The sequence below is a fragment of the Pinus tabuliformis genome, chromosome 9, assembly GCF_031772625.1.
Source record: "Pinus tabuliformis cultivar Carrire ecotype Pingquan chromosome 9, CPIR1, whole genome shotgun sequence".
Taxonomy (NCBI): domain Eukaryota; kingdom Viridiplantae; phylum Streptophyta; class Pinopsida; order Pinales; family Pinaceae; genus Pinus; species Pinus tabuliformis.
In genome coordinates, this window is record NC_142307.1 from 431,820,381 (window position 1) to 431,839,282 (window position 18,902).

The 18,902-nt window shown below is 38.9% G+C and overlaps 3 pseudogenes; all 3 read left to right on the forward strand.

Moving 5' to 3' along the window:
• The first annotated feature begins 6,210 nt into the window (after nt 1-6,210).
• Nucleotides 6,211-7,501, forward strand: LOC149149004 (L-aspartate oxidase, chloroplastic pseudogene; annotated as a pseudogene).
• Nucleotides 7,502-10,975: 3,474 nt separating this feature from the next.
• On the forward strand, nt 10,976-12,336 carry LOC149149005 (cytoplasmic 60S subunit biogenesis factor REI1 homolog 2-like; annotated as a pseudogene).
• A 1,869-nt stretch (nt 12,337-14,205) lies between these two features.
• On the forward strand, nt 14,206-15,708 carry LOC149149006 (L-aspartate oxidase 2-a, chloroplastic pseudogene; annotated as a pseudogene).
• The last annotated feature ends 3,194 nt before the right edge of the window (nt 15,709-18,902 follow it).

The following is an 18,902-nucleotide window of genomic DNA, read 5'->3' on the forward strand; positions in this document are numbered from 1 at the left end:
AATGAAATGGAGAGGGGAAGAAGGGAGGTTAGACATGCTCCTTTGCTTGCTGCAACTTGATGAAGAAGAACACCTTCTCAATTGATTGACTTTGCTTTGGTAAACAAAGTTAACACACCTGCAATGGTAAAGATAACCTTTCTGCAACCCCAACTACTTACCCAGCTACTTGCCTAGCATTTTTTATTTCTTCTTGGAGGGTGCACTTGGACTTGCAGACCCTTACCTACCTTTCTTTTCTTTGGCTTTTTCTTTTGTTTTTTCTATCTACTTCTACCCTTATTTCTTCCAAGGTCCCAGATTAAGCTGTTGGGAGCCTTTTCTTCTCTACCTGAACTACTTGTCTGCTAAGATTAAACAGTTTGGACAGACTTCTTTCTCTAATCTACAACTGCAAATTTAAACCATGGAATGATCCAGATTAGACTGTTGGACCATCCATCAAAATTTAAGTCCATACCAAGCTATAAGCACAGATTGTATTCTCTTGGAAATATGTGATCTTTGAATCATCAAAGCAGAGCATATTTGGACCTTTCATAGCCAATCATGAAATATGAAACCTATTAGTATAGGTAGCTAACAATAACCACCACATATATACTCATAAACATTTTCTTTGACAACAAATAATCATGCTGTCTATGGAGCTTTATAAATCCATGTCGATACAATATTTACAATAATATACAAATATTTGCACATGCACATTTTCTCAACCAACAAATAAAAGGATATGATGCATGTATAAATCAACCTGGGAATCCAGAGGCTCACACCTCCACCCTCAAAATTAGTAGTAGGATTCACCTCCTTCCTAGGAAGTTTGAATCCATTGCCAAAGTTAAACTTGCATCCGATGTCCAACACTACAATCTTGTGCCACTTGTCCTCTAAGTGAACAGTTACCGGCTCATTGTTCCAGGTCACACTCCTAATGTGATTCTAATTCTATGTGGCAATGCTATTGACCAAAACAAATCCATCCCTGGCCTTCCCTTCTCTACTACATAGTCACGTGGGAAAACTAGTCCCCCCTTCCATGAAATCACACACATTCCAAGTTCCATGAGCATCCCCTTCTTTGTTACACAGGCCCTCGGGTGACCCCTCCCTTAGCAAGGTTTCCACACATTAGAAGGTCAAAAAACCAAGGCATATCCCTACCTCAAAACCATCATACAGGTAATACCATGCTCATGGAAATTAATCGACACTATTGGGTACTAGTGTCTCACAATGCCCTACTCTTGAAGTGTTGTACTAACATATTGTTTCCTGTTCCAATTTGTAACAACCTTGGTTAAAAGCTCATGTAAAAATATAAAAGGCCACGATGATGGGACACATATTCCAAGTTGAATGGAGGGGGAAACATTCTAGTGGTTGTTGATTAGGTTTATTATGGCTAAGGAAATTGGCAAAGGCAATGGCTAAGGCATTAAATAAGCAAAAATGTATTTCGGCACATTTATTTATGAAAATAATAGAAATTAGGAGAAAGGGAAGGTGAAAGGTCATAGGTTGCATGTGAGGAGGAAATGGAAGGAAAATAATGGAAAATGAACAAAATAAAGCCCTCATTAATAAAAAGGTTTCTGAGGATCAGTGGGCAAGACTTAGTCAGTTCAGTGTTGGATTTTTCTCATTATTCTCTCTCTCTCTCTCTCTCTCATACTCTTGGATACTTATAGTTTTCTTGTAGTACTCTTGGAGGGCGTGACATACTTGAATTCTTGGAGCAAGAAGGAAAATGAAGAGCAAAAAAGCGCAAGGCACTGACATCGGCATCTACAACATATTTTCTTGCAGGTACCAAGTTGCATGTATGATTTCTTCACTAGTTTTGGCATGCATGGCATATTCATGTGGTTTCTTGGTTGTGATCTATCATTGGCATTGAGGATTTCCTAGATTGGTAGTGGATTTCCTAGCCTTTCCATTTCCTAGATAGCCATGGTGATTGTGGGTTTACTTTCATTGTTTGTTTTTGGTTGGTTCTCATGCTTCCTTAGCTTGGGTTGAGTTATTAGTCTTGGAAGCACTGGTTGAACAAACGCTATGGAAGCCCTATAACAGCTTGGGTTGAGTTACTAGTCCTAGAAGCCTTGGTTGGGAATGTTAGACTCAATCTTGTCAGTCCTCTGTCAGAGTCAAATACACCAAGGTTCATTTCTCGTCATTTGCAATCATCAAATGCCATTTTTGTAAAAAAGAGTCATTTTAATTCTTGAGTCCAGGATTTTGTCAACTGAGTCTGCATGAGAGGTTCCAAATCAGTTTCCAATACAAAATTTCATCAAATAATGCTCAAGAGAGATTCTTCTTCAAAACTCTGTTTTGAAGAAGAAATCATTAAATTCGCTTTCAAATATGAAAGTATTCAAAGTTCTTTTCAGCTGAAGATGTTCACATGCAGCCTCGCCATGATCCTTTGCCAAATTCAACATCAGTCAGCCCTGAAAAGAACAAGAATAAGTTCATCATTCAATGCTCAGAGGATCAGTGAGGAAACAAATGTCAGAGCTGTATTAAATATAAAAGTGCCAAAGCCAAAAAACATTACAAAGTGAGAAACAAAAGTTGAATCCATGTCTATATATGATATTTCTCCATGTCTATATAAGTTATTAGTCCATTTGCATCAAAGGACATTAAAAAAAAATCCAAAGGAGAAGTCGTGTTGAAGTTGGAGGAACGGAGCTGTGATTTTAGAGGGCCGATGGTGTGTTGACATTCAGCGCGGTGCACATGGGAGGGGCACAACACACATGGGCCGCACGACGCACTGGGTGCTTTTACATAGTGCAAATATACACTGGCACGGCGCACTCACTAGGCACGGTGCATTGGCTATGTCGTGCGACGCACAGCTCAGAAAATCAAAATTTCTATTGTTTCTCTGCAAATGGAGGAAGACGCCGTTGTTATCTTGCACCAGCGCGCTTTTATGAACCATGAAGTGAGGCTCAGATTTGCTGCAGCTGCTTTTTGTTTTCTAATAAGGCCAACAAAGTTCCATTTGGTCAATCTCAAGTTCCTGGGTCACAAACTCAGGTTATACAAGATTTGGTGATGGGACCAAAAGCGGACAGCAAGCTTTGGAAAGGAATACAGAAGTGTCGAAATCACATGCTCAACATCTTAAGTCAAAGGCTCACATTCAGCGTGCTTCTGAAATGCCAACTTCTCGAAGTGTTGGCATTACTGTCATTAAGCCACTACCAGAAACGTGCAGTAAACAAGTCCTCTTTTGTCAGCAAACCTTCTTCTTCTCTGAATGAAGATAAATCGTAAGAATCTGAATGGAAGTGAAGAATGGGAGGAGGTCGAGACCTATGACATGGTTGGTGTAGCATCAGAATCTTTGAAGAGTTTGGATGTTAATGAATCAAGTTTAGGGAATGTTGGAGGCAGTTTTGAGTCGATAGCGGAGAAGTTAGAGTGGGATGACATTTGTTGCTTCATATGTGATTTCAGGCCAGAGGCGACCATTGAGAGTTGTGTAGAGGAAATGCATAAGATGCATGGATTTTTGTTCCTGAAACTTAATATTTGAAAGATCTCCGTGGATTACTAAGCTATCTTGGCCTCAAGGTGACCGATGATTTTATGTGTTTGAATTGCTATGAGAAACGAAAACCATTTCCAAGTCTAGAAGCTGTTAGGAAGCATATGATTTCTGAAAACCACTGCAAATTACACCACCGAAATGGAGATGAAGAAGAAGATAGTGATTTAGACGAATTTTATGACTACAACATCAGTTACGCAGACGAAAGTGGGATGAAAATATTCCCAACAGAAGAAAATCTCAATGACAATATTGAACTTGGCTTTGGAGGCGCTGGACTGGTAATGCAAAGAACGTCTGAAAATGGAACAACATGCAAGATGCTTGGTTCTCGTGAATTTCTTCGTTATTACCATCCAAGGCCATGCCCAACAGTTGAGAGAGATGTTGCTCTTTCTCGTGCATTAGTCTCAAGGTATCGAAAGCATGGGTTTGGCAACTGTGCAATCAAAAGAGAAGATTTTGAGGCGCAATGCATTAAAGAAACTACAATGTTCTAGAGTGAAGGCAATTGCCATAGATGTATTCTGTGATTTATTGAAACAGATCAGACCGATACATGGTTGGAAAATGCCTATGTCTTTTCGACTGGAGTTGAATTTAAACGTATGTACACATGTTTCTCATAAACTACGTGGCTAGCTCCATACTGGGCACACAAAGGCTGTCTTTTTAAACCAATGTGTTGTTCAGAGTGATGAAGGGCGCATAATCATACATCTTGATCGTGCTAAACAGAGTAATGAATTTGTTGTGATTGGGCTGCACATGGTATTAAAGGAGAATGGCAGCTCGGTGCGTTCATTAAAAGAAAATTTTTAATGGAAAACCATTTTTTCATATGACACATGTAAAAGAAAACTAAACAATTCGCAGAGCGGCCTCCAAATAAATAGTCCATCAAGTAGACATCTAAGATATCTTTAAAGACACCATTGAAATTACTGGAATGTGTTTTACCATGGCTTGTTGCAATGTTGAGTGAAAAGAAATCAAAGGAAATGCTTCAAAGACATGCGCCTACCATCTCTTGTCGCTGACATGGGTCTAGCTACACTTTTCTCTGAATGGGCTTGCAAAGGATATATTAAAAAATTACTCCGGAGGTTTACAAAGAGAATATCCTAGCTTTCTAAAAGTATTGGGGAATCCATATTCATTTCCATGCAGCTTAAATGAATGGATAACTTTGATTCGGGAATATTGTGGGCTAAGATAGATTCTATAAGAAAGATTCTTCGTGATAATAATATTCATGTAAATAGCTATCATAGTGGCTTACCTGCAAAGGATCGAAGGAAAACTCAGGACATGTTTTGCTCTAACAAGCTTCGTGTGGTGATCACAACTGTAGCGTTTGGTATGGGCTTTGACAAGAGCGATGTGGAAAGCTGCGATTCATTATAGTTTGCCTCTTTGTAGCATGGAAGTGGAGCAAGTTACAACAGAGGATTTGCAGGAGTTATCCGAGTTTGAGAAAATAAATCCTGGGCAGACTCGAGTTGTTGACTCCATGCCTGGTATTGACAATACTTCTCAAATCACTTTTGGCATTTATTGGAAATGAAAATGTACATGGACTCTACGATTTCTTGCTTAATCACAATTCATTTCTCGGCTTAGTAGCTTGTGTTGATGTTCCATTATTATATTCACCAGTGGCATTTTAGAATGCATCACTTCATGTGCCAGAAGTTAGCTGCAAGCAAATGAATCGAGCAGACGCAGTTTGTAAACCATCCATAAAGCCTGTTGAAACAAACACTTGATTGTGTTGAGGAATGATTTTATATAGGATCCACAAATGTGTCATATACGGTTGAGATTAAAAAGGGATTTCTTCCCCCCCCCTCGGGTTATTAGCAGAATTGGTGCAGCAATTGTTCCAAACCAGGAAAATTTCGAGGCGAGTTTTGTGACAGAACCACTTTCATATGGCCTAGATGTGGCTCTGGATGCTGCTTGTGAAAAGGAACCTACTAAAAATTCAATACTGGACAAGCTTCGGAATGTGAGGTCTCAGGCCTATAATCTACATTGGAGGAGATGTTATCCCAAGGAATTCCAATTAATCAATGCACAACCAGTAAAACAATTTCTTATCAATCGATTCTAGCAGTGATTCCGATGATTTAATTCGCCTGAGAACAGGGTGCGAGAGTGTGAAATCTGACTGTAATCCAATCGAGAATCAAGAGACATAGACCCTATCTGAAGGAATAAGTGAAGGCCCAACCCTATCTGAAGGAATCTAAAATCAAATTGAATGCCCACTTCAAAATTTATTTCAGCAGAACGATAATAATTGGGTAGACAGAATTGATGGGCAAGAGGAATTTGGGACTAGAGCCTACGCGTGGGTCTTGAATGGTGGAAAATAGAGGAGGCGACCTTGAATGACACAAGTCTTCAATTCAAGGAACTCTTCCACAAGATTATATATGATGAACGCAAAGCATGTACTAGAAAACAATGGCCAGTTATCCATTGCAACGCACTCAGGGAGGAATAAAATGCAAAAACAACTTTCACTACTGTCCCAGACATCGCTGAAGAACTTCACCTATAAGAAAAGGATTGAAAGATATACATTGGGGATATTTGAAAATATGCAATTTCAAAGCCCTCAACTTTGCATGGCCTCCATAGACAACGAACAGAGAAAATCTCCAAAGGCAGTTCATGTATCCAAATCAAGTGCCAATTCAATTAAATATTTTGATTTTTTCTATCATTGGTAGTGGAGTGGATGGTCTTAGATATGCCCTTGAAGTTGCAAAACATGGGTCTGTGGAAGTCATCACAAAATTTGAACCACATGAGAGTAATACAAATTATGCACAAGGTGGTGTTAGTGCAGTTTTTGCTCCTTCAGATTCTCTTGAGAAAGACATTCGAGATACTATTGTTGCTGGTGCATGCTTATGTGATAAAGAGATTGTAAAGGTGGTATGCACAAAAGGCCCAGATAGAGTTAAAGAGTTGATCACCATGGGTGCATCCTTTGATCATGGTGAAGATGGTAGCTTACATCTTGCTAGAGAGGGGGGGCATTCTCATCACCGTATTGTTCATGCAGCAGATATGACAGGAAGAGAGATTGAGCGAGTTCTGTTGAAGGCTATTGTTAATAACCTCAACATAACCATGTTTGAGCATCACTTTGCTGTAGACTTGATTATGTTTGAAGATGGATCAAATATTTACTGTCATGGTGTGGACACATTGAACACCGACACTAATGAGGTGGTCCGCTTCATTTCAAGGGTAACTTTACTTGCATCTGGTGGGGCTGGACATATTTATCCTACTACCACAAATCCTCTTGTTGCAGCTGGTGATGGTATTGGGATGGCACATAGAGCATTTGCAGTTATTTCAAATATGGAGTTTGTACAATTTCATCCAATTGAATTAGATGATGAAGGTCTACCAATTAAACCTCATACACGAGAAAATGAATTTTTAATAAGTGAAGCTGTTTGTGGGGCTGGTGGTATTCTTTACAATCAAGCTATGGAAAGGTTCATGCCACAGTATGATTCCAGAGGAGAACTTTCACCTAGAGATATGGTGGCACACAGTATTTATGATCAATTAAAGAAACGGAATGAGAGATATGTTCTATTGGATATAAGTCACAGAGCCAAGGAGGAAACATTGTATCATTTCCCAAATATTGTTGCTGAGTGTTTGAAGTATGGCCTTGACATAACAGAAAGTCCTGTACCTGTAGTGCCAGCTTCACATTATATGTGTGGTGGGGTTCAAGCTAAACTTCATAGAGAGACACCTATAATGGGTCTATATGTAGTTGGTGGAGTTTCGTGTACAGGACTTCACGGTGCCAATAGGCTTGCAAGCAACTCATTACTTGAAGCACTTGTGTTTGCACAGAAAGTGTTGAACACATCAGTATTGTTGTAAGCAGTGCATAAAGCAGAAGGCCTTGAATGACACAAAGGGTGAAAAAGGCACAGGGAAGGCAAAAAGTCGGAAACCGAAAAGCCAAAATTTAAATCATAGACATCTACCAGGGCAGAGAAATAGGGTTCGATTTCGTATTTTTCACTTCAGTTATGATCTGCAGCTACAATTTTTATCTTTTAATTGATCTTCAAAAAAGTTTCATGTGGAATAATGTAACGTTGTTCTATCTATAGAGCAGATGGACGATTCATTCCCTATCCTCAGGATTTTAGTTGAAACGGTCCCTATTCTCAATTGATCTGTTTCCCATTCCTGATGTCTATTTATTGTATGAAAAATTATGTGTCAAGGGTTCTGAGTTCTGGCAAACAGTGGGAGAGCTGTGAAGGAAAACTTCACTGTACAGTTTTTTGATAGGGATTTAATGAAAATATACAGCTTCGACTCCTGAGATTCTTGTGGTGTGAATTCAACATTTGTTTTTTCCTTTGTTTCATATGTAGCTTGTTATGTTTCCATTTCATTTCATAATCATTTCTAAATGAATACTTTTAAGTGAGAAAGGCAGAATCCAGTTTGCTGCTCTGCCTTGGGAAGGTATTCATGTTTTGTGTTTTCTTCTGTTTGATAAGGATTCATCTATTGCCCTTGTCAACCTCTCAACGTTCTTTTCATTCCATATAATGTCAAAATTGAATGCTAAATTTATTGCCTGTCTTGCCTCCTGAGATAATCTGTGTCTCAGATTTAATTTCCCTGCTCATGCTATTCTCGATCCCACGCTGCCCAGAAAACCCAGTCATTTATCAAATTACCCCTTTCCTATCCATTTACTAGCCTAAAATCAGTTCCCATTTTTAGTCATCTCGCACCCGATTGCTCATTTTATCGAGATTGACTGGAGAGAGCCCTCTCCTGCCCTCGTAGGGCTAGCTACGAGGCTCAACTTGGTTTGATGTTGCCTTGAACCTACCTTCCTTAAGCCTGAGGCAGATTCGAGCGCTAACATAGTGGCGACCATACTGGGGATGAAATGGTTTACTTGTAGATTGTTTTGCCCCAGTACATATCTCAAGTTCAGAGCTGATTTTTGATGGTGAACAACGAGCAGACATAAGAAGATGGCTGAAATCATTCACCTGGTGACTCCTTTCATTGAAGAATCCAGCAACTGGTGCTTCATGATGACTCCACTACAGAGAGATCAGTAGCGGTAAGATTTTCAAGATCGATCGGATTGCAAGAAGATACACTCCCATGAGCCGAGATCACATCCCAGGTTTTCCAAATAAAATGCCCAAGGTAGATTGGTCAAAGAATTTGCCTGTGTTCAGAAATGCGGAAGGTAATGACGCTGCTCTTCATCTGGTGAAATTTCACATTCATGTGCATAGATTGAAGATAAATTTTCCTGAGGATTGTTTGATGAAAATGTTTATGGCCACCCTGGAAGACGAAGCCCGATCTTGGTATGAAAGCTTGACACCTGCTTCCATTTATTGTCTAAAGGATTTTCATTCAATATTCTTTGAGAAGTATAGAGAATCTTATCCATCATTAAATTTAGTTCAGGATTGTTGCAAGCATGCTTATGGTTTTATTGAGAACCTTGAAAAATACTATGAGGATGATAATTTTACGGACGAAGAAATCATGGAAGCATTGTATGAAAATCCGTTTCAGCAGCCTACAGAACTCTTAGAGGAAACTTTGCAGCAGGATCAAAATCAGCAGGTTAAAGATTTCCATATGACTCAAAATAATGGAAAAAGAAGTCCTATTTCATATCTGGTTGAAATAAGTGAGGATATGCAGGAAAATGATGTTACGATCTCTGAAAATGATGATGATAAACCAGATCGATAGACGGATTGTGATGAGGAAAAACATGTTGTTCCGGATCTCATAGAAGAGAATTGCATTGTTGAGGCTGCCTCAAATGAAGAAGACAGAGTTACATGCTTAACTTCCCTCATCTCATCAGAACACAACCTTCCTACCAAGGTAATCCATCCAATTCATGAACATCAAGAGGATATCTTTGTTCAGGTAGGTGAAAAAGTTTCTCTGGATGAATTTATGATAGAGGATAGAGACATCATGCCTGAGTTTCAAGAATCATCCGAAGATGCTTTTCTTATGATTAATGAATGTAATAAGGAACATGAAAACATGGCTATCATATCATATGAAGATAACCTACAGTACATTTACACCGCAGAAGATCAAAGAATTCAGGATTTCCATTCAGATTCTTCTTCATATGTTTCATGTGATGAAATGTTTTTCCAATAAGAGATCTACTCATCTATTTGTTCAGAATGTTTTGGGGACCAGGAGTATATTTTCACTGAAGTACATTTTGAAGAAAGATTAGAAGCAGGTGAAAAGGACACCTTGTTCTTTCAGAAAGAGGTAAATCTTCATGTTTTTCAGGATCCAATGGCCAATCTGACAATCTGTTGCAGTCAGCTGTGAAATTTTTTATTGCAGTGTTCAGTGATGAAGGAGATCATGGTCAAATATGTTTTTGGATGCCCAGTGATCAGTTTGTATTGTTGACCGGAAGATCTGATAGGAAAAATCAGTCAAGAAGCCATCTTCTTGATTGGTTGCATTGGAATTTTGATATAGTTTGAGGATATATTATCTTGTAAGAGACACAGGTGGCCATGTACTGCCACCACGCTTTAAGTTTTAAGTCCAGGTCTTTGCCATTTTGAGTTAGTTTGTTAGAGTCAAGTTTTTTAGTCATTTCAGTTTGCATTGAGTCAGTTTGAGTCAAGTTGCAGCTGCCATCCCAATTGGAGCCAATGTTAGACTCAGTCTTGTCAGTCCTCTATTAGAGTCAAATACACCAAGGTTCATTTCTCGTCATTTGCAGCCATCAAATGCCATTTTGGTCAAAAAGAGTCATTTTAATTCTTGAGTCTAGGATTTTGTCAACTGAGTCTGCATGAGAGGTTCCAAATCAGTTTCCAGTAGAAAATTTCATCATCAAATAATTCTCAAGAGAGATTCTTCTTCAAAACTCTATTTTGAAGAAGAAACCATTAAATTCGCTTTCAAATATGAAATTATTCAAAGTTCTTTTCAAGTGAAGATGTTCACATGCAACCTCGCCATGATCCTTTGCCGAATTCAACATCAGTCAGCCCTGCAAAGGACAAGAATAAGTTCATCATTCAATGCTCAGAAGATCAGTGAGGAAACAAATGTCAGAGTTGTATTAAATATAAAAGTGCCAAAGCCAAAGAACATTACAAAGTGAGAAAACAAAAGTTGAATCCATGTCTATATATGATATTTCTCCATGTCTATATAAGTTATTAGTCCATTTGTATCAAAGGAAATTAAAAAAAAAATCCAAAGGAGAAGTCGCGTTGAAGTTGGAGGAACGGGGCTGTGATTTTAGAGGGCCGATGGTGTGTTGACATTCAGCACGGCGCACATGGGAGGGGCACGACACACATGGGCTGCGACATGCACTGGGCGCTTTTACACAGTGCAAATATACACTGGCATGGCACACTTACCAGGCACGGTGCACTAGCTATGCCACGCGATGCACAGGTCAGACAATCAAAATTTCTATTGTTTCTCTGCAAATGGAGGAAGACGTCGTTGTTATCTTGCACCAGAGCGCTTTTATGAACCAGGAAGTGAGGCTCAGATTTGCTGCAGCTGCTTCCTATTTTCTAATAAGGCCAACAAATTTCCATTTGGTCCATCTCAAGTTCCGGGGTCACAAACTCCTGGGTATCAATAGAATAGTAACATCAATGCAGAACGTGCACAGTTAGGGTAGACAATAGCTCAGGTTATACAAGATTTGGTGATGGGACCAAAAGCGGAGAACAAGCTTTGGAAAGGAATACAGAAGTTTCAAAAGCTTCTCGAAGTGCTGGCATTACTGTCATTAAGCCACTACCAGAAACGTGCAGCAAACAAGTCCTCTTTTGTCAGCAAACCTTCTTCTTCTCTAAATGAAGATAAATTATAAGAATCTGAATGGCAGTGAAGAATGGGAGGAGGTCGAGACCTATGGCATGGTTGGTGTAGCATCAAAATCTATGAAGAGTTTGGATGTTAATGAATCAAGTTTAGGGAATGTTGGAGGCAGTTTTGAGTCGATAGCGGAGAAGTTAGATTGGGATGCCAGTTGTTGCTTCATATGTGATTTCAGGCCAGAGGGGACCATTGAGAGTTGTGTAGAGGATATGCACAAGATGCATGGATTTTTTTTCCTAACACTGAATATTTGAAAGATCTCCGTGGATTACTAATCTATCTTGGCCTCAAGGTGACCGACGATTTTATGTGTTTGAATTGCTATGAGAAACAAAAACCATTTCTAAGTCTACAAGTTGTTAGGAAGCATATGATTTCTGAAAAGCACTGCAAATTACACCACGAAGATGGAGATGAAGAAGAAGATAGTGATTTAGACGACTTTTATGATTACAGCAGCAGTTACGAGGACGAAAGTGGGATGCAAATAGTCCCCACATAAGAAAATCTCAATGACAATATTGAACTTGGCTTTGGAGGGGCTGAACTGGTAATCCAAAGAAAGTCTGAAAATGGAACAACATGCAAGATGCTTGGTTCTCGTGAATTTCTTCATTATCACCATCCGAGGCCACGCCCAATAGTTGAGAGAGATGTTGCTCTTTCTCGTGCATTAGTCTCAAGGTATCGAAAGCATGGGTTTGGCAATTGTGCAATCAAAAGAGAAGATATTGAGGTGCAATGCATTAAAGAAAATACAACGTTCTGGAGTGAAGGCAATTGCCATAGATGTATTATGTGATTCGTTTGAGACAGATTAGATCGATACATGGTTGGAAAACGCCTATGTCTTTTCAGCTGGAGCTGAACTTAAACGTATGTACACGTGTTCCTCAGAAACTACGTGGCTAGCTCCATACTGGACATGCAAAGGCTGTCTTTTTAAACCAATGCGTTGTTTAGAGGGATGAAGGGCGCATAATCATACGTTTTGATCTTGTTAAACAGAGTAATGAATTTTTTGTGATTGGGTTGCACGTGGTATTAAAGGAGAATGGCAGCTAGGTGCGTTCATTAAAAGAAAATTTTTAATGGAAAATCATTTTTTCAGATGACACATGTAAAAGAAAACTAAACAATTCGCAGAGCGGCCTCCAAATAGATAGTCCATCGAGCAGACAGCTGAGATATCTTTAAAGACACCATTGAAATTACTGGAATGTGTTTTACCATGGCTTGTTGCAATGCTGAGTGAAAAGGAATCAAAGGAAATGCTTCAAAGACATGTGCCTAGCAGCTCCTGTCGCTGACATGGGTCTAGCAATGCTTTTCTCTGAATGGTCTTGCAAAGGATATATTAAAAAATTACTCCAGAGATTTACAAAGAGAAGATCCTAGCTTTCTAAAATTCCTGGGGAATCCATATTCATTTCCATGCAGCTTAATTGAATGGATAACTTTGATTCAGGAATATTGTGGGCTGAGACAGATTCTGTCAAAAACCTTCTTCGTGATAATAATATTCATGCAAATAGCTATCATAGTGGCTTACTTGCAAAGGATCTAAGGAAAACTTAGGACATGTTTTGCTCTAACAAGCTTCGTGTGGTGATCGCAACTGTAGCGTTTGGTATGGGCTTTGACAAGAGTGATGTGGAAAGTTACGATTCATTATAGTTTGCCTCTCTGTAGTATGGAAGTGGAGCAAGTTACAACAGAGGATTTGCAGGAGTTATCCAAGTTTGAGAAAATAAATCCTGGGCAGACTCGAGTTGTTGACTCCATGCCTGATATTGACAATACTTCTCAAATCACTTTTGGCATTTATTGGAAATGAAAATGTACATGGACTCTATGATTTCTTGATTAATCACAGGTCATTTCTCAACTCAGTAGCTTGTGTTGATGTTCCATTATTTTATTCACCAGTGACATTTCAGAATGCATCACTTCATGTGCCAAAATTTAGCTGCAAGCAAATGAATCGAGCAGACGCAGTTTGTAAAACTTCCATAAAGCCTGTTGAAACAAACACTTGATTGTGCTGAGGAATGATTTTCTGTAGGATCCACAAATGTGTCATATATGTTGAGATTAAAAAGGGATTTCTTCCCCCCCTCGGGTTATTAGCAGAATTGGTGCAGCGATTGGTGCAAACCAGGAGAATTTCGAGGCGAGTTTTGTGACAGAACCACTTTATATGGCCTAGATGTGGCTCTGGATGCTGCTTGTGAAAAGGAACCTACTGAAAAGTATATACCAGAAAAGCTTCGGAATGTGAGGTCTCAGGCATATAATCTACGTCGGAGGAGATGTTATCCCAAGGAATTCCAATTAATCAATGCACAACCAGTAAAACAATTTCTTACCAATCAATTCCAACAGTGATTCCGATGATTTAATTCGTCTGAGAACAGGGTGCGAGAGTGTGAAATCTTACTGTAATCCAATCGAGAATCGAGAGACATGGAACCTATCTGAAGGAATAAGTGAAGGCCCAGCCCTATCTGAAGGAATCTAAAATCAAAGTGAATGCCCACTTCAAAATTTATTTCAGCAGAACGATAATAATTGTGTAGACAGAATTAACAGATGAGAGGAATTTGGGACTAGAGCCTACGTGTGGGTCTTGAATGCCGGAAAACAGAGGAGGTGACCTTGAATGACACAAGTCTTCAATTCAAGGAACTCTTCCACAAGATTATCTATGATGAATGCAAAGCATGTAATGGAAAACAATGGCCAGTTATCCATTGCAATGCACTCAGGGAGGAATAAAATGCAAAAACAACTTTCACTACTGTCCCAGACATCGCTGAAGAACTTCACCTATAAGAAAAGGATTGAAAGATATACATTGGGGATATTTGAAAATATGCGATTTCAGAGCCCTCAGCTTTGCATGGCCTCCATATACAACGAAGAGAGAAAATCTCCAAAGGTAGTTCATGTATCCAAACCAAGTGCCAATTCAATTAAATATTTTGATTTTTTCTATCATTGGTAGTGGAGTGGCTGGTCTTAGATATGCCCTTGAAGTTGCAAAACATGGGTCTGTGGCAGTCATCACAAAAGCTGAACCACATGAGAGTAATACAAATTATGCACAAGGTGGTGTTAGTGTAGTTTTTGCTCCTTCAGATTTTGTTGAGAACCACATTCGGGATACTATTGTTGCTGGTGCATACTTATGTGATAAAGAGACTGTAAAGGTGGTATGCACAGAAGGCCCAGATAGAGTTAAAGAGTTGATCACCATGGGTGCATCCTTTGATCATGGTGAAGATGGTAGCTTACATATTTCCAGACAGGGGGGGCATTCTCATCACCGTATTGTTCATGCAGCAGATATGACAGGAAGAGAGATTGAGCGAGCTCTGTCGAAGGTTGTTGTTAATAACCTCAACATCACCATGTTTGAGCATCAATTTGCCATAGACTTGCTTACGTCTAAAGATGGATCAAATATTTATTGTCATGGTGTGGACATATTGAACACCGACACTAATGAGGTGGTCCACTTCATTTCAAGTGTAACTTTACTTGCATCTGGTGGGGCTGGACATATTTATCCTACTACCACAAATCCTCGTGTCTTAGTTGATGATGGTATTGCGATGGCACATAGAGCATTTGCAGTTATTTCAAATATGGAGTTTGTACAATTTCATCCAATTGCATTAGATGATGAAGGTCTACCAATTAAACCTCATACACGAGAAAATGAATTTTTAATAAGTGAAGTTGTTTGTGGGGCTGGTGGTATTCTTTACAATCAAGCTATGGAAAGGTTCATGCCACAGTATGATTCCAGAGGAGAGCTTGCACCTAGAGATGTGGTGGCACGCAGTATTGATGATCAATTAAAGAAACAGAATGAGAGATATGTTCTATTGGATATAAGTCACAGAGCCAAGGAGGAAACATTGTATCATTTCCCAAATATTGCTGTTGAGTGTTTGAAGTATGGCCTTGACATAACAGAAAGTCATGTACCTGTAGTGCCAGCTTCACATTATATGTGTGGTGGGGTTCAAGCTAAACTTCATGGAGAGACACATATAATGGGTCTATATGTAGCTGGTGGAGTTGCCTGTACAGGACTTCACGGTGCCAATAGGCTTGCAAGAAACTCATTACTCGAAGCACTTGTGTTTGCATAGAAAGCGTTGAACACATCAGTATTGTTGTAAGCAGTGCATAAAGCAGAAGGCATTGAATGACACAAAGGGTGAAAAAGGCACACGGAAGGAAAAAAGTCAGAAACCGAAAAGCCAAAATTTAAATCAGAGACATCTACCAGGGCAGAGAAACAGGGTTCGATTTCCTGTTTTTCACTTCAGTTATGATCTGCAGCTACAGTTGTCATCTTTTTATTGATCTTCAAAAAAATTTCAAGTGGAATCATGTAACGCCATTCTATCTATAGAGCAGATGGACGATTCATTCCCTATCCTCAGGATTTTAGTTGAAATGGCCCCTATTCTCAATCGATCTATTTCCCATTCCTGATGTCTATTTATTGTATGAAAAATTATGTGTCAAGGGTTCTAAGTTTTGGCAAACAGTGGGAGAGCTGTGAAGGAAAACTTCACTGTACAGTTTTTTGATAGGTATTTAATGAAAAGATACAGCTCTGACTCCTGAGATTCTTGTGGTGTGAATTCAACATTTGTTTTTTCCTTTGTTTCATATGTAGCTTGTTATGTTTCCATTTCATTTAATAATCATTTCTAAATGAATACTTTTAAGTGAGAAAGGCAGAATCCAGTTTGTTGCTCTGCCTTGGGAAGGTATTCATGTTTTGTGTTTTCTTTTGTTTGATAAGGATTCATCTATTGCCCTTGTCATCCTCTCATCGTTCTTTTCATTCCATACAATGTCAAAATTGAATGCTAAATTTATTGCCTTTCTTGCCTCCTGAGATAATCTGTGTCTCATTTAATTTCCCTGCTCATGCTATTCTCGATCCCACGCTGCCCAGAAAACCCAGCCAGTTATCAAATTACCCCTTTCCTATCCATTTACTAGCTTAAAATCAGTTCCCAATTTTAGTCATCTCGCACCCGATTGCTCATTTTATCGAGATTGACTGGAGAGAGACCTCTCCTGCCCTCGTAGGGCTAGCTACGAGGCTGAGCTTGGTTTGATGTTGCCTTGAACCTGCCTTCCATCAGCCTGAGGCAGATTCAAGCGCTAACATGGAAAACACTCTAGAAGCCCTTCGTGAGTTGAGTTACTAGTCCTGGAAGTCTTGGTTGGACAAACACTTTGGAAGCCATGTATAAGTTATGGGTTGAGTTACTAGTTCTAGAAGCCTTGGTTGGACAAACGTTTTGGAAGCTCTAGAAGGCTCGAATGGAGACCAATTTGATGATGGTTTGGTGATGTCCAACTGTGAAGTGGAATCATTGTTGATGGGTTGAGGTGGATGGTCTCTAGAAGCCTTGGATGAGTTTTGATTGATGTGTTCTATGAGATCCCACATTCATAATTGAAATATGGCACAGAGGTGAATGGCTGAAGATAGATTTGGATCAGCCATTCTATGGTCGGGTGGAATGTGGTAGTCCCATCTTCGGTTGATTTATTGCATTCATTAATGAGAAACTCATTCCCTTAATTTTCATGAGAAAATGTATTGATGTATATATGGATTTTGATGGCTGATATGTTTATGGTATTTCTGTTCCTATTATGTTTGTTATATGTACAATTTGTGACATCAACTATGTATGGCTCTCAGTATGTTCTTACTTGTAGATGGATGGATAATGTGTCTATGACCTAATAGATGATAATGCAGCAAATGGCATAAGGGAACAATGGTTCATAGCGATTCTCAAATAAGTATGAGATCCATACACTTAATTTTGTTGTTTACACCTATAGGTTCCATGTCTATGATCTGTTTGACGAAATGCCATTGCTAGTAGGGGTCTGCTTAAGGTCTTATTCGACTTATTTACTTTTCTTCATTGTTTCCTCGTACTCTTCTTGATTTGAAGCTACCATTCCATTCTAAGCAGTGGCCTGGCTTTTGGCCAGAAAAAATGGCTTAAATCACAGGGTCACTAGCACAAAATTGGAAGGTATGGTCCATAGTCACTGGCATGAAGGCCTATGAGAGAGACTTTGGGAGAAACTAATCTTTCATTAAGTAATGAAAAGTGTTTTGTGATTATGACTGAAGGAATTGTTTTGTGTCATCATGTTTTTGTTGTAGAAATTAATGTTGATCTGGAAAATATTGAAGTGATTGTAAAGATGCCTCGCCCAACCAACCAAAAAGGAGTTAGAAGTTTCCTTGGTCTTGTATACTACAGAAGGTTTATTGAAAATTTTACCAAGGTAGCCTCTTCATTGTTTAAATTATTAACAAAAGGATCTGAATTTCATTGGAATGATGAATGTCAAACTGCATTTGATACACTCAAGGATAAGCTTTCTTCAGCACCTGTTTTGGGAGGACCAGATTGGAAATTTCCCTTTCATATTTCCACTGATGCCTCTGATTCAACTATAGGAGAAGTATTGGGCCAAAAGTAAAACTTCGTAACCTATGTTATTTTATTTGTTAGTAAAAATTTGACTCCTACTGAATTTAATTACACTGTAACTGAAAAAGAATTCCTTGCTATGGTTTATGCTATTAATCAGTTTAGAAATTACATTAACAACTATGATTTTTTTTTACATACTGACCATTTTTCTATTCACTACCTTATGAATAAAACAATTACTAATGCCAGAATTAGTAGGTGGATTTTCCTACTGCAGGAATTTGACATCACAGTATTGGATAGGTGAGGAAGAGAAAATTTTGTAGCTGATTTCCTTTACAGGCTCAACCATGAAGGTTGGGATGTTCCTATTAATGACAACTTCCCAGATGAGAACTTGTTTTCCATTTCTGTCAAATCACCTTGGTCTGTGAATATGGACAATTACCTTGCTACAAGGAAGTTACCACCCTATTTTTCATCTAATCGAAAAAGAAAATTATTAGAAAAAATTCTAATTACTCTTGGATAAAAGGAGATGTCTTTTTCACTGGTCCTGATCTGATTATTCGCGAGTGTGTCAGGGAGGGCACGGTATATGATATCTTGAGAGCTTGTCACGATGAACCCTGTCGGGTCCATTTTCCAGAAAGATGAACAACTTATAAAATCATTTTCTTGGGTTACTATTGGCCAAGTCGTTTTAAGGATGAAAAGTAGTATGTTCAAAAGTGTGACAGTTTCCAAACAATTGGGTGACATGTTCAGGTAGATGAGATGCCTTTGCAACCACAAGTTCTCATGGAACAATTTGAGAGGTGGACTCTTGATTTTGTAAGCCCCATTAATCCTATGTCCAAAGGTAAGAAGTATATTTTAGTATG